The sequence below is a fragment of the Orbicella franksi genome, chromosome 10 (genome assembly GCF_964199315.1).
Source record: "Orbicella franksi chromosome 10, jaOrbFran1.1, whole genome shotgun sequence".
Taxonomy (NCBI): domain Eukaryota; kingdom Metazoa; phylum Cnidaria; class Anthozoa; order Scleractinia; family Merulinidae; genus Orbicella; species Orbicella franksi.
Window position 1 is genome coordinate 26,992,417 of NC_138154.1, and position 16,163 is coordinate 27,008,579.

The window sequence follows — 16,163 nt, forward strand, 5'->3', positions numbered from 1 at the left end:
AACTAGACTATTGCAATAGTTTAGAGGATGTGCCGGTCAATACTGGCATGAGCTGAGCATTTTCTGACAGTAGAACTACATTGACTGATTTTTTTACGAGCTCATTTTATCGAGGAATAAGCTGTATATTACTGTTCAGCGGTAATAATCAGTAGCACAAGGTTGCTTTTGGATTCCAATTGAGAATAACACTCAATTTTTTGAGAATAAAAGTATTTATTGGTAGAAAAATTTCTGGGAAGACTTTCTGAAATGCCATGTACACTTTTCTTCGTCGCAAGTTCGAAAAACAGGCAATGCTGTAGCTGTAACAGATGAATTTTCCGCAGCTGCTACTCGTCCATGTATTTCCATGACTGAAATAGACACAACGCTAAAAGACGGGGAAAATAATTCATGTCTGGCTATTGTATTGCTTCTCAATAGGGGTGCAGTTAAGCAGCAGATGACTTTTTCCGCGTTTACATAGCCTCTGCTAAACACGAGGCGGGGAGGAGGAGGGGGGGTTGAGAGAATTCGACTGGAAAGTTATGCAAACCCGAGAAGCATAACTTTCTCCCAACCCCCCCGGTGTTAAGATGAGGTTATGTAAACGCGACAAAATGTCCTCTGTGATGAGAACGCGTGTACTGTCTCAACAAATTCATAATTCAAGATAGAGAATAAATGTTTGACTACCAAACAGAAAAGAAAATTGTGAGTAACACAAATTCTGCAGCTGCATGTTTTCGTTAAAATCTTCAACAAAAACTTTCGGGAAAAAAGCCTTTGAAGCCTTTGCATGCGCTCATAATAGCATTCCTTTTGCTTCCTTGTTCAAATATTCTTTTTCACGAATTCAAATCAGAGTCAGTATATTAATTATAATGAAAAACTTTCTCTGGTTCAAAAATGGATTAAACACATAAGCTTTCGGCTATCAGTCTATAGCCTTTAACGAATAAAAAAATGTAAGCGCGCGAAAGGAATATATACGAAAAGAAGTGTGAGACTTGTTCTGATGACATCGTTTCTCTACTGGATTTAATCCTTTCAAACAATTATTTTGTCTATAATAACTGTATATATACAAGCAGATTCACGGCTGTGCTATGGGCGGTCCGTTAGCCCTATCGTTGCCAACCTCTGTATGGAAGTGATTGAAGAACTAGCTATAAGTACGTCATCAGTCCCACCGAGGGTTTGGAAACGTTCTGTTGACGACAGTTCTGTGATCATCAAGAAGGACGCTGCCTCTTCCTTTCACAATACTCTAAACGCCTCCGATCCCAAAATTTCTTTCACTATTGAACTTGAAAACAATGATAAAATTGCCTTCTTGGACACCTTGGTTTCCAGAAGAAATGGTGTTTCCGTCATTGATGTGTATCGGAAAGCAACCCACACAGACCGATACTTGGATTTCTCTTCCCACCATGAACTAAAACACAAAATCAGTACGGCCTCGACCCTTCTGTTCCGGGCATCCAGTCTCCCTAGCAGTCATGATGGAAAAACACGGGAAACCACACGTCAGGGCCGCGTTAGAAGCTAACGTCTACCCATCGGCTGTTATTTCTAACATTCTCAATAAGAAGCCACCTTCACCTAAAGTTCCTCCATCGGAAGAACTGGTTTCTATGTTTTTCAATGGGTCAAGCCATCGGATACGTACCAGGGTTTTGCATGCCTCCCTTACATCAGCGGCCTAACCGAGCCTCTTACGAGATTACTCCGTAACAATGAAATCCGCGTGGTCAACAAAATATTTAAAACCCTTCAACAAGAATTCCTGTCTCCGAAGTTCAGACAACCTTCAGATTTCCAATGTAATGTTGTTTATAAAATCCCATGCAAAGACTGTCCTTGGAACTACATAGGAGAAACCGGAAAATGTTTCCAAACCCGAAAAAAGGAACATCAACGAAATTTGAAGAACTATACAAAGGGCCCAAATGTCGCAAACCATGCATGGCAAAACAACCACTCCATTGACTTCGATAATGCTTGTGTTGTTGACAAAGGCAATTACCGCGTTCGAAAAATACTAGAATCCTGGCACACAGCTAAAACCGTCGACGCGGATAATAACTCAAAACCGTTGCCTAGGCAATACTCCATTTTACTGTAATTAGACCTTATTTGCCTTTTTATTTTTCAGCTTTTTTCACACTTCTTTTTGTATTCTATTTTCATAAATTTTTCACACTTCTTTTCGTATGTATTCTATTCGCGCGCTTATTTTTTAAATCCTTTTTGAGTTATTTTTTTGTAAAAAAAAAAAATACCTCTTAGTCGGCGCGTCGGGTATGTTATGGACGGGTCAATGGATGAGTGAGTGAGCGAGAGATGTATGTATGTCACACCAATCAGATTGGATCTACTATAAACAGCCAATCAAATTTCTTGTTGTAAAGGTAAATGGTATGTGAGAAGATTTGATCCCGATAGAGTTCAGAACGGCCATATTTATTCTTCTATAAAAGAGGAGGAAGTATTCATATATTGGGCTTACTTCGACATTTTCTGTGGGTTAGGCTGAGGATTTTAGTAATGAAGGAGATGAGCCTTGAGGTTTGAAACAGTTCGTGAGTTAGTAGTATGCAAACGGTCGGGATATTTTCAGTTTTAATTACAAAGGTAACTTGACACTTTTGTTTTTCACAAGGAGTAAATTCAATTAGAGGTCACCAATCTTTGCTTCTAGTTCTTAGGACATGTTTTAGAGGAGACGAGACTATTTAGATTTGAAACAGTTCTAACGTTTACAATAGTAAGTGTGGGTAACGATTGTTTTGTTCTTGTTGTATGCAAATATAACGAGATATTTTTATTTTTTGGCAAAAAGTTTTAAATTTTTTATAGTTTAGGTATCCTGATTGTTACCAGGATATTAAACAAAAAAGAAGCTTTCATTTCTGGACGGTTTTTACGTCTCTGCAGGGGCAGTTTAATAGTTTTATTTGATGACATTCATTTCTGTCCGATGTTTTTAAAGGTGAAAAGTATGAAAACTGTTCAAATGTTCTTTGAAGACTGCGTGGCACCAAGTTAAAGTGCAATTTAATTAAATCAGACTTTCAACTTGTCAGAGAGGGGTTTTTTTCTCTTTCTTTCTATTTTCGGTGAAGTTGTGTTGTGTTGTGTAAAAAGGGTAAACTTACGACTCGTACAAAATGCGAAAAAGTCTCCCAACTGATTAACTTAACTTGGGGGTTGGAAGGGCTATGTGATCGGTGAGTGAGTGGGTTATGCATGTGCGCGGGTCATTTCAATCACAGCGCGGGTTGTATCAAAGAACGAATCAAATTGCCTGTTAGAAAATCATCTATCTACATTATCTGGAGAGTAGTATCTACATTAATCTGGAGACGTGTCAGATTACTGTAGTTTGTTCAGTCAAACACTTTATGGCTTACTATTTACCATGACCAATGTAACATCGCATGTACATCATAAATTCCCAGTTTCTTTCTTGCTGTACATCGCAACCAAAAAAGCTTGTCAAATTAACCAAATCATTACTGTAAACAGCTCCATAAATGCTCCTATCTTCGACACTTCGCAAAAAAAAAAAAACTCTTGCACGCCTTGCGTGCCTATGTTTTAACTAGAGAACGTTTTTTCACTTTAATATGCTTCGTCCTAGTTACAGCTCTATTTTGTCTAGTAATTATAGTCTAAAATTAAACTTAGGAAATACATTAAAGGTAAAGTTGAACATGAAAATAAAGTTGAGAAAACGCATAGACGGTATGCAAAGGTCTGTGCTACTGAGTTGATCAACCAGGTTACATGTAGATTTGTTTGATTTATTTTCATTTCAGTTAAAATTTCAGCTGATAGGCGTCGGTCGATTTCAGTTCGAACATATTTGTCTTAATTCAGACTGGCCAAAGAAACGTCGAATTAAGGTTACAGTATACCTTCAGGGGTGTCTCGCGCGCAAGCGATGTAGCGCGTGTAGTTTAAGCTGTAGATACCTAAACCCCTATATCAAATTAAAGCTTATGGAGCTGGCTATCAAACTATACCAAGAATTTTGAAAGAAAATAAATTGTCGAATTTTTCACGACCACTAAATGCGAGCGCCCGAATCACCTTTCGAAAGCTACAAGTCAAAGCGAATTTCGTTTTTCGCCAATTTAATTTTTTCCTCGGTTTCAGGGCCCAAAGCGCTTAAAAAACGTGTCTGCGTTTTGGCATATTCAATTGCAGTAAAAAGTTACAGAACATTTTCGAAATAGGATTAAAAAAATGTGGAGTGATCGTACAAAAATCGCTCTCGAAGAAAAAGTATTTCGAAATTAACAATTCCCAGACACGCTTTTGTAGTTTATATGTTAAACTAGCCACTGTCCAAATTTAAGAGCAATTGAACAAATTCCCTTTGAGTTATAACTCTTTAAATTGTCTGCTTCAAGTGAAAAAATTTATTCGAGTAAACAGCGCTAAAAAAATTTTTCTGCTTCGCAAACAAACTCCGCCCACAAACGCCTTCAACTGGGTTCTCAGATAACTAAGCCAATCAGGGCAGGGAAAGTTTACTACCGTTAACCTCCTGGTGAAATTTACGCGCGAATCTCTAAAAAACTCTTGTGTTTCGCAATGCGCTCAAGGAACCGAAGGCAGGGAGATAATTTTTCTGTAGCTCAGTTTTTCTTGAAGCTGGTCTGGCAAAATGGGGAAGACTGAAAACGGATACGAACGCTAGAGTGGCTGAGCGAAGGAAACAAACACAAGAAAGCGCGGAGAGCAACTGTGTGTGGGCAACTGTGCATGGATAATATTTCAAATGGTCTCAATGAGTCCGACGATTCGTCGATATCGGACTCATCAGGAGAGTCTCTGTCAGCATCCCTGTTATTGCTGTCAAGTTCCGAAATTTTTACAGAACCTTTCTTTTCTCTTACCACGAATATTTGCCCGCCTTATACGATAACTATAGCTTCATCCGCGTGGCGAACTTTCGCTTCTTCACTCATTGATGTCTTTTCATTCGTTCTTCGCTGTTTTCGCTTTTTCGAACTGGTCCATGGTTTAAACGTGGTCTATGTTTACTTATAACATAATAGAGACACGCCTAATACCAAAAATGCTGGGTAGTCAGAACAACAATGCTGATCAACTGAGCAGTCAATTCGTGACATCCATATAGGTAATTCCCGCGAAAATCGTCTCGGTTGATTGCATACGCGCTATAGGGCTGTCAATCAAGAGGTAAACTTTTACTTCCGGTGAAAACGTAAAACCGCCATTTCTCCGCCAATATTTAGCCTTTTTCAATTTTTTTTTTCAGAAATTAGAGATTATTCTTCGACCACTATTTTGACTCAAAAATCCAAATTTGAAGAAAATTGCCGACCCGAAGGTATACTGTAACCTTAAACAAACGCTTCCGCGGCAACAGTTTTTATTGGGTCAGTGGGTCAAAAACAGCCGTTGATTAAGTGTAATGGTTTCTGTTAGGCTGCAAACTTGAACAATATTTAAAACTAAACACAACTAGTATTTACACAATTAAAAGAGTGAGTATTCCAACATAACAATTGCTTACAGACAAAAAGCTCACTCCGATAAATGCAACCTCAGCAGAATTTCATCGACCAGTATTTAAATCTTTTATGAGCAGTACGAGTTGCAAAAGGAAATTGATGAAAGTTTTTCAACATGCGGGGTTAGTGCAATGCCATCAATTTCGTTGACATTTTCCCAAGCCATGATTATTTAACATATCTCCGGCGTCACTATACTCGTTACTCGTTAAGTACTTTCAAGCAATAATTAAAAGAATGCTAAAACTTATAATTAAAAGAATGTTAAGACTTATAACTAATAGAAATGTATTTCTCTCAACAGGTAGAAAAGCTGTTTCTTCCAGCAGCAAAACTGATGTTTTCGTTTGCTGAATGCGTACCCTGGCTTGCTGTAGCGTTGATGTTGTCTCTCGCTATAATAATACTAAATCTCGTTAGTATAATTGTTTTTATGAAAAAACGTAGTTTCCGCAAGCGTAGCACGTACCTGGTGATAAATTTGGCAGTTATAGATATGTTGGTTGGGGTAACTGCCACCGGAAATTTTGCTGGTCTCGTTGGACAATACTATTGTAATTTATGGAAGGACGGTTTACCTGATAAGCTAGAAGTCTATATGATAGTTCTTTATGTTTTGTTTCCTGTTGCATCTGTAACTAACATCAGTGCGATTTCTTTGGAGCGGCTTCACGCGACGTTTTGGTCGCTGAGGCATCTTGTTATGCAAAAATGGATTTATGTTTTAATTTTTGCTATCACTTGGATTACAGCTGGGTTGGTATCAGCTGGGGTTGGAGTTCTAGAGCAATTTAAACAACGAAGTCATTTTTTTTACTTATGGAATTCATTTAATTCAATTTGTCTGTTGATTATTTCTGTTTCGTACGTGGCCATTGTTATTAAAGTCCGTTGTGGAGCGCAGCCTCAACACCACAGAGCAGCCAGTAGAGAAAGCAAACTGACCGTGACATTGTTGATTGTGACTGTTGTATCTATGCTAATGTGGCTCCCATTTGTGATAAGCAGTTTTCTCTATTATACAACTGATATTATTAGTTCATTATCCAGCATACCAATTCGTCGGTTAAATCTCGCGCTGATCGCTCTGTATTATGTAAACTCGCTTGTGAATCCAATCATATACACTGCTCGAATGCCAGACTTCAGAAGAGCTCTGGTTGCTGTCTTTTGCAAACGACCTCAGCAGGCGAACCAAGCTCCAGTTATTCCTCTCCGTGACATGTGATGCAAATATAGTTGCGTTATGAGGATATCTTGCCGTTTATTAATCAAAACACGATAAGCCGTGATTAAGTACATTTTAGGCTTGGGGCACTCCTTGTCACACGCTTTAGCTGTGTTATATATAAATAAGCTCAGTCGTTACATGGCCTTTCGTTATAATATTGAAGGTTCGCTTTTACTCAGTTAGCAAACGTCTCAAGATTAAACTTGATTTCATTTCGGCATAAGCTGCTTTTAGACGCTTATTTTACATTATTTTTATGACTATTTTTATTTTTGGACATCTGAAAGGAGTGTGCTTATCAGAATGGTGGCTCTTATGGAAAAGGCTTTTTTTTTTTCTTTTTTTTTTTTTTCATCAGTGACACCCACGCGTGTAAAACGAAAGACAGATCTTTCCTTTGAAGGAATTGTGTCGTCACATAGGAATAATAACTGAGACCTGGAGACAACTAAAATGAAGTAGGCCAGTCTGTCTTTTTTTTTTTTTTTTTTTTTTCCCTCCCTTTTTTGAGAAATGTGGCGTGACGGGAGCTCTTCAGAAGGAACTGACATAAAACCAATGTTCTCAATGTACTGTAGTGACTTGATGACACCGATTGTAAAAGCAGTGGGGAGACTGAACTAATTGCGCGCGCTTATCAGAATTATGATAAGGCTTGGGTGCTCTCACTGGAAGGAGGCGCTGAATTGAATCATTGTGCTAACTGTAACACAGTAGATGTTATATTTATGACTGGATTTGTTACAATTCAACGGTGTTAGAGAAAGGTTCGTTGCTTTACTTCAAGTGCCGGAGCAACTAAAATTGACTTAACGACACCTAAAGGCCTGAAAATCGCTCCAAGAGATGAAAAAATCATTGGAAGTGTACAAAAACAAGGACCAAAAAGAAGGAGGAAAAAAGACTGGCATTCTCTTAAGGTTTTCATATCGCCTACTTTAGAGAGAAAAACGCTTATGTTAATTAGACCGAGTTTCATTTACACTGTTTTAATAAATCCAGGCATATTTATTTGTTTCATTATTTTGGTTATAGGTGATTATTGAGACTTTGTAGATCTATCGCAATATTCAGTCATGCCATTATAATTGCGATTTACGGTAAAAAAAAATGTAATGCAAGGAACGTGATGTAAATAGTATTCAGAGGTTTACGAAAGCAATTCCCTTTTGTTTCACTTTTCCATTAGCACTTTTGCGATAGGATGTCACCTTTAGTGAGTAACCAAACCCAATCGCGCACATGACGCCAGTTAAAGTACTTGCTTCGGGTCCTGATTAGTTCATGCGAGTAATATCTATGTTATTTACTTTTGTCCAGAGTGATTTTACCAACATTCAACTTGGGAAAACCTCTCTAATACAATTTTAATAATGTAACATAAGTAGATGTACTGGATACCGCATTTGCTTTGTCATGTAAGAAACTTCAAGGTTGTTCCTATGCACGTAATGTTATCATAAATCTTTGATTTATATTGCTAAAGCCTCAAAGAGGTCAATTTTTTTTCTCGCACTTGCAATACATCTTTGATTTCCAATGTGTACTCGATGTTATAATACATCCAGTCTTTGATTTCTAGCTATTTTAGGACTCCAATAAGGAGATTATAATACACCTTTCAGTGATTTCGATGTTGTGATACATCTTTGGTTTCTGGTTATTATGTCCTAATGGATGCTCGATGTTGTAATACAACTTTGGTCGTGTTTTCCATTGTAAATAAAAAGATCTAGTAAAAGGAATGTCATAACATTGTCAGTTTCTAATGCTTTCTAAAACACGATTTCGTTCATCTAGACCCGACCGCCAACATTTTGGCGTTAAACGGCTACAGCATGATAACCTTCAAACAACACATTCCTAATAAGCTCCGTGAGGGCCGATTTACACGGTACGACTTTGTCGCATGCGACAAGCTTGCGACAGGCCTACGACATGAATTGTTTCGTGTAAATCAAACCTACAACTCGCTTACGACTGTTGTGTACGTCAAAAAAAAAAATGTCGTAGGATTTTAAAACATGTTTTAAAACGCTGCGTCAATCTTAGCTGAGATCGATAGAAAATGACGTATCTCTACTGAGTAGAGGACGAGGTAAAGTGTTCTTGTGTCAAAATGGCGGACGAACGTGTTGTTGACTGATTCACATGAAGACGTTTCTCGAAAAGTACTGAACGGATTAAAGCGAAAAACATCTCTTTAGGAAGTTTTTCCAAAGCGCAGGACAGCTAGAATAATTTTTACTATTTGTTAGAACTTTCGCTCCGAAAATCCAGGTGCAAACTTTTGCATATTTAATTTTGTGAGTGAAAATGTCGAGCGCGCGTAAATGGTCCTAAGTCATGTCGTAAGTCTGTCGTAAGCTTCTCGCATGCAACAAAGTCGTACTGTGTAAATCAGCCCTAAGGAATACACCAAAAGTTGCGCCCTCGGAAGAATTAGGCGTTCTGTGCCTACATCTAGAATACTGTAGTCCCCTCTTTCTCGGAGTGGAAAGAGTACAAGCGAATCGTTTAGAAGATCCTAATTACTATATTTTTAGGGCCCTACTGGGAGAGCCCGGGGGAACCCCCATATAAAAAGGTAGGGGTGCGCGTCGGAAATTTCGAAAAGAACCCCTAAGAGGTACCAAAATCCTGTTTTGTGAGCGTAGCTTGAGACGTTTCTCACCCCTAAGAAGTAACAAGTCCTAAAACAACACCATATCTCCTGTCATATTTTTTTTTTCGGCTCAATACCCTAAGCTCCCGCTGTGGAGCTTTTGATGCTGAACACCCTCAGAGGTTTACCCAAACTGCCTTTTTAACCCCTAAAAGGTACGACGACCACTCCCCGTAGTAGTATAGCACGTTAATAGGGGCCGTAACCAATCAGGAGGCGATGCATATCATTAAAAAAGGCTCTCGACCAATCAGAGGGCAGTATTTTCGATTTGCATAAACAAGATGGCGTCCAGGGGGGTCAAACATGGCGCCCATGCCCAAATAAGGGCAACATGTCCAAATAAGGAGAAATATGAAATCGAGGTTGTGACGCGCATGTCCAAATAAGGCGATAGCCAATCCATGAGATCGAGGCTGTCACGTGCATGAAATCGAGGTTCGGATGGGAATAAAAGGGTTTGCGTGAGTGTCGAGTGAGTATTGTTGTTTTGAGCTAGGCGACTAGAAGATGTCTTCAGAGGAGAGCGAGACGAAGGTGAATAGTGTTTCTGAAGAGGAGAAGATAGAAGAACTTGCCGCGAGGGTGATGGATGCTGTTCATGACGGTATTCTTGGAAAGATAATGAAATGCGCCGTTTCTCACGCTATGGATGTCCTCCTGAGGAAAGAGGTGGTGAAGCTGGCGGATGAGGTGATGAGGTTCAGAAGAATGCTGTCTGAGAAGATGTTTGATGACCAGTCCATCTCGTTTAAAGACCCTGTGTGTTTGGAGAAGTTGTCGGATGGATTTGAGGACGGATGGGAAGCGTGGAAGAGCAGTTGGGAGGACCGAGACGAGTTGGCGTACCGAGCATTTATCAAACAAATTGTAAAAACACCAGAATCAGAGGAGTGAAAAAACATTTTTATTCATGCCTGTAACACTAATAAAGATCCTTTAACGAGAGAATGTACATGGTTTGTTGCGTGATTTTTTCATCGTCTCTATAGGGAATAAAAAAGAAAAAATTTAATGCCCCGACCAGGAATCGAACCTGGGTCTTTGAGGCCACAACTCAACGTCTTAACCATTAGACCATCGAAGCGCTTACCTCTTTAGGACTTGGTTTTGGGGTTGTCATCGGGAGGCAGTCCGAAATTCACGGCTTTGCAATGAGGGCAGAGTCTTTCGGAGGGTTTCAACCGCTCAGTGTGGAGGGCTTTACAGGTTCCGTGAAAGAATTGGTCGCAACAGGGTGTCAGGAAGTAGTCTCTGATACTGTGTTTGAAAGTGTATCCTTCCTTGCACCATAGACATTGAGGGTTAGGAAATCGAGACATGGAGTCTGAAAATAGAACAAAAAACAACTTTTTATTGGTCATTCCACTTATTACAGGGTGGGACGTGTGCACGGTCCTATTGACCGGCGCCCTCTTTTTCTTCGGGATATCAATCAATCAATAAACGATTATTATAGTACTTTCAACCATTGTGACCAAGTAACGATGCGAGCCATGATCGACGCGGAGGACAAATTACCCAACGTGTAAATAGCGTGAAATAAAAATCAGAGTGTGTTTTTACAAAAAACTGTGTCTGTCTTTTTCTTAGTTTGGGGCCTGTCCATTAATCAGTATGGCTTCGGCGACTCCTCGTGGGTATTCGTCGATCCATTGAAAGAACTTGCAGGTACGCTTGGGACACTTGAGATAGAGCCTGTCTGGGTTGGACTGGGAGTGGGAGGTGGCTAAGACCAGGGATTTGCTGCATAGACATCGGAAACGAGCCGGGTCGATGTTCCTGTAGCAGGGGTGGGTCTGTTCTTCGACGCGTCTCAGGTAAGTGCCCACCTCTTTGACGCCACAGGTCACATAACACTTGGTGTAGAATCTGGAAGAGGGGCATCGGTAATATTCCCAGGTACCACCGTCTGGGGTTCGCACGCTTCCGTATGTCAGGGGTACCATGCAACGTGGGCAGATGGAATCTTGGGGTTTCAGTTGGTTCAGGAACTGATCGGGGTCGAATTCCTCCAACACTTGGACTTCGGTGAATTCTCCTCGGTCGTCCACTTCAGGGGGTACTTCTACGAGGTCGTCTTTCTTGAATTTGTCGAGTCCCATGGCTTCCAGGACTTGCACGGTTCGAGGAGGTGATTCACTGATCACGGTCATGCATCCGCCTTGAATGGCAGGTAGCTTTGAGTCTGTGAAGATAGAGAACGAGTTAGTATCCCAACAAGGTGTTTTCACGTCGCATGGTTTCTAGGATGTGGGTGGTTTTTCGCACGTTCTTGGGGGTCGGTCTTTGCCTTCGCTTGTCATGGTTACTTTTCATTTGGCTTTTGACTTCTTGGCGTTGGATCGAAAAGGCGCTCCAGGGTCGCGAGAAGCCTTTGAGAGGGACGGTGGTCCAACTGACCGAGTCCGGGGTGATTTCTTTGAAGAGGACGCGTTCGTTGAAACGGAGTCTGGCACGAGGTTTTTTGAATAACCATCTATCTAAAGTGGATTGTAGTTGTTTACCTCCTACTTCTCTTTCCACTCTCTTGGGTAAGAGCAGTTCCAGTTTCTTTTTGGACAATTTTTTCTTTTTCCTGACGGGTTCGACGTGTGAATCCATGACGACTTCTGCTGAAAAGTGACTCGTGATGGAATGCGTTGTTCGACTTTATGGACGTTTTTGACCAATCAGTGACGTGTGGTGTGATGGGATCATGTGACGGTCTTCGTTCCGATTGGCGGGATCTGAAGTGGGCACGTGATCCGGGAAAGTACGGAGTGAAAGTGGATCCACGGCGCGGGTATAAAAGGAGCCCGTTGGACGCAGCGAATCATTCTCGACTTGCTGTTGACGCGGTGATGACCTGTAGGATTTTGGATGAGAGAGACGTGCAAGAGATCCTTGAAGATCTTAGACAACAGTTGAATCGAGCTTCTGACGTTTTGGATAGAATCGAAAAAGAAGGCGAAAGACCGTTACACGCGAGGATAATTGAATTGGAGTTACGTCTTGTCTCTCCTTTGTACTATAGGCTCCAGAGGCACTTGATTGACTGGGGTGTGCGTAGTTGCTATCCTCATTTGTCGGGCTTGGAGATCACGAAGCGAGCGGATCGAGAAGGAAAGAAGTTTAACGAGTTTGTCTGAGGGTGTCAAGATGACTTACTATAGCAACTCGAACCAGATTCGGGACCTCGTGGAACAGATCGTGGATCTGAAGGTACACACTTTAAGAGATCTCGACGCCATTCCGGATGCCAAGGTGGACCTGTACATTTTTGACAATCTCTTCGAACCGTCAGGTCGAGTACCCGATAGTCTGTGGTCTTTTCAGCTCTTGATGAGACGTCGTCCTGACTGGGGTGGTACGATTTTGGAGATGATGAAGAAGAACAAACACGTGTTTTTGTTTTTCGGTGAGTGGTGTCGCGTGATGTACCGAAGTGGTAGCGGTCAATTCAAATTCATTCATTGTAGTGATCCCACCCTGGACGCCGAGCGGGCCTGTTTGATCGCCACGGATAACCTCACGTACATGATGACCGATGCCATCCGTGATCTGTTTGAACCCTTGCGTTTCTCTCGTGACCTATCACGACGGGTGTTGGAGGCAGACGAGAGTCCCATGGTGAAGTCGTTACTGACTTTCAGCAAGGGAGATTACAAGGAAACGTGTCTGAAGTTGGAAGAGTTGATCTACGATATCATGCATCAACGTGATGTGTGGAAGGATCGGTTTTTCTTTCGTGCCATGGACACTGATCGGGAGGACCTGTGTGGTGAGTGTAAAGAGAGTATGCGACAAGCATTCTATGCGAAGGGGGACGAGCAGGAAGCCCTGAAGTGGAGACCCGGTAAAGGGGAATGTTGTTGGAGAAATTGTAAATATTATGCCATGGATACCTACGAGGAAGACTGTGATGATGAGTATGGACGAGATCTTAAGAACATGGAACATGTTGATTACTTTACAGATTCAGACTAAGTCTTTTCTTCGCCTTCTTTTTCGTGTTATCCAATCAGAGTCGATTTTTCGTAAGAACCAATCAGGCACGACGTTTTTGTACATATAAGAAAGTGTGAATAAAGAATTGGGTTCAAATCATTATGTCTCATGCTTTGAGTTGGTTGATCTCGAGAATGTGTACGACCATAGCCGATCGATGGTGTTGGACGACCTTGTGTTCCAAGTGCACTAGTGTCTACGAGCGATACGGTCAGGGTGAACCCATCCCCGACCATTTCAGCGATTCGCCCTTGGAGGTGTTTGACTATACCGACGTCGAACCCAACGTGATGCGTTTTGTGGTTTATATCTTGTGGTTGAAACGGCAACCCGATTCATTTAAGAAGTATCTCGAGGTACGGGAGCAACGTTTCGAGTTGTGGAGACAGTGCGTGTACAAACTTTATCGACTATGAAGAAGAAAGGTCAAAAGAAGAAGCAAAAGCCGCTTTCGACCGGAACGTTACTGGGACGGTATCGGGATCCTTCCAGACCCGGTAGTCTGGGCGGTCTGACGCGATTCGCCCAGGCCAATAAGATCTCGGTACGACGTGCTCGCGAGGTCCTGCAACGGGATTTGGGGTACACGTTGCACAAACCCAGACGTCGTCGTTTTCCCACGGTCCCGGTGGTGGTGTTCGGCATCGACGAGCAGTGGACGGCCGACCTGATCGAGGTGATCAATATTTCGAGGTACAATCGAGGGTATCGTTACCTCTTGACGGTAGTGGACGTGTTTTCCAAACACGCCTGGGTCCAGCCCTTGAAGAGCAAGACGGGTAAAGCGGTGACGGAAGCCATGGCAAAGATCCTGAAAGGAGGTAGAAAACCCATCAATCTCCAGACGGACGACGGGAAGGAATTCTACAACAAGACGTTTCAGGATTTGATGAAGCAGAAAGGCATTCATCATTTTTCGACGCGCGGGGATACGAAATCCAGTGTGGTGGAACGGTTCAATCGGACCCTGAAAGAACGTTTGTACCGGTACTTCACCGTGAAGAATACGATGACGTATGTGCCCGTGTTACAAGATCTGGTCCAAGGGTACAATCGATCGTATCATCGCAGTATCAAGATGGCTCCCGATCAAGTGACTTTAGCCAATAGCGAGGACGTGTGGGAGACTCTTTACGGAAAAAAGAAAAAAGGGAAATTGAAGAAACCGCAACTCAAAGTCGGGGATCGTGTGAGACTGAACAAGAAGTTTCGTCAATTCAAGAAAGGGTATTTACCCGGTTGGACCGAAGAGGTGTTTGTGATACGCCGAGTGCGTCCTGGGAAGGTCACCACGTACAAGGTGGAAGAATGGGACGGTACGGCGGTGGAGGGTACGTTTTACGCGCAAGATTTGCAAAAGGTGGACGTGAAAGACGACGATCTGTTCCGCATCGACAAGATCGTCAAACGAAAAGGGGATAAAGTCTTGGTGCGATGGAAAGGTTGGCCAGTCAAGTACGACAGTTGGGTGGATAAAAAGGGACTGTACGTGACCCAAAAGCCCAAGACGAAAAAATGAAAGACTTTTACGTGCAGTTGCTGAGCAATGCCAGCACGAGCGAGTTCACGGACAACAAGGCCAACAGTTTCAAGAACCGTCTGCCGTATCCGCTCCTGTTTGAATCCGACAAGGAATGGAAAGTGGGATTGGCGAGCGTGTCTTACCCGATTCCTCCGTCACGACCGCATCAAGTACCCGTCACTCAAGCGCACGACTTTGAAGACGACGACTATGTGTTCGGTATGGATTGGACCATTGAAACGTTCAGGTTGCTAGACGACGGGATTACGTGGCGTCCATATCGTTACCCCGTGACATTTTACGTCACCGGGAAGGAACTGAACCGTGACCGACACAAAGTGACGAGTGGTAAATCTCTCATGCAATACCTCATCCATCGTTTTCACGAACGGCTGTATCATTACATGGATCATGCGGGTGAAAGTCTGCGAGCACCGAACGGGAAAAAATACTACCCCGTGTTCCGATGGGAGGGGAACGATTTGATTATCGACAACACCGACACGTTCCTCGACGAGTCCGGAGACAGAAAACGTCCCAGAGTGTATTTTGGTACTAAACTGGTCAAGAAGTTGGGTTTGATTCGCGAGGAATCGTATTACTCCGTTCACTTGAACGTGAACATGCTCAAGATCTTTCCCGACGACAAGGTCCCGTCTGATTTCAAGAAAGACTGGACCAACCATGACAGCAATCGATCTCGTGAATTTTGGAATTTGGACAGTCACGGGACGTTACAGCTCAGTCCCTATTGCAACTGGCGCTTCAGTTACTTGGACGAGGAATACGCCAAGACCTACAATCGTGGAGTCGTCGTTCATCCGGACCTCCCTCCGCCTCGGAGTCCCATGTACCTGTATTCGAATGTGGGTCGTAGCACCATCACGGGGAATCGCGTGACGGATCTCTTGAGAGAAGTCCCCCACGACCCGACCAAGACGACGTACGAGCCGAATCAGATTCAATATAAACCCGTGCGCAGCAACGTTTTGGATATAGTGGAGGTGCAATTGGCCGAGAACGACGGACGATTGGTGGACTTTACATCGGGCGTGACGTCGGTGACATTACACTTCAAGTATGAATGAGTCTACCGACGACTTTTACGTGCAACTGATGAGCAATGCCAGCACGAGCGAGTTCCCGGACAACAAGGCCCACAGTTTCAAGAATCGTCTGCCGAACCCGTTGCAGTTGAGAGAGTCGGGCTGGAAAGTGGGT

General features: G+C 42.5%; 1 non-coding gene across 1 annotated transcript; it reads right to left on the bottom strand.

The window, feature by feature from the left end:
* Window positions 1-10,445: 10,445 nt before the first annotated feature.
* Window positions 10,446-10,517, bottom strand: Trnah-gug (transfer RNA histidin (anticodon GUG)). Its single transcript has one exon. It is a non-coding gene; the product is annotated as a tRNA-His (tRNA).
* Between the last annotated feature and the right edge of the window lie 5,646 nt (window positions 10,518-16,163).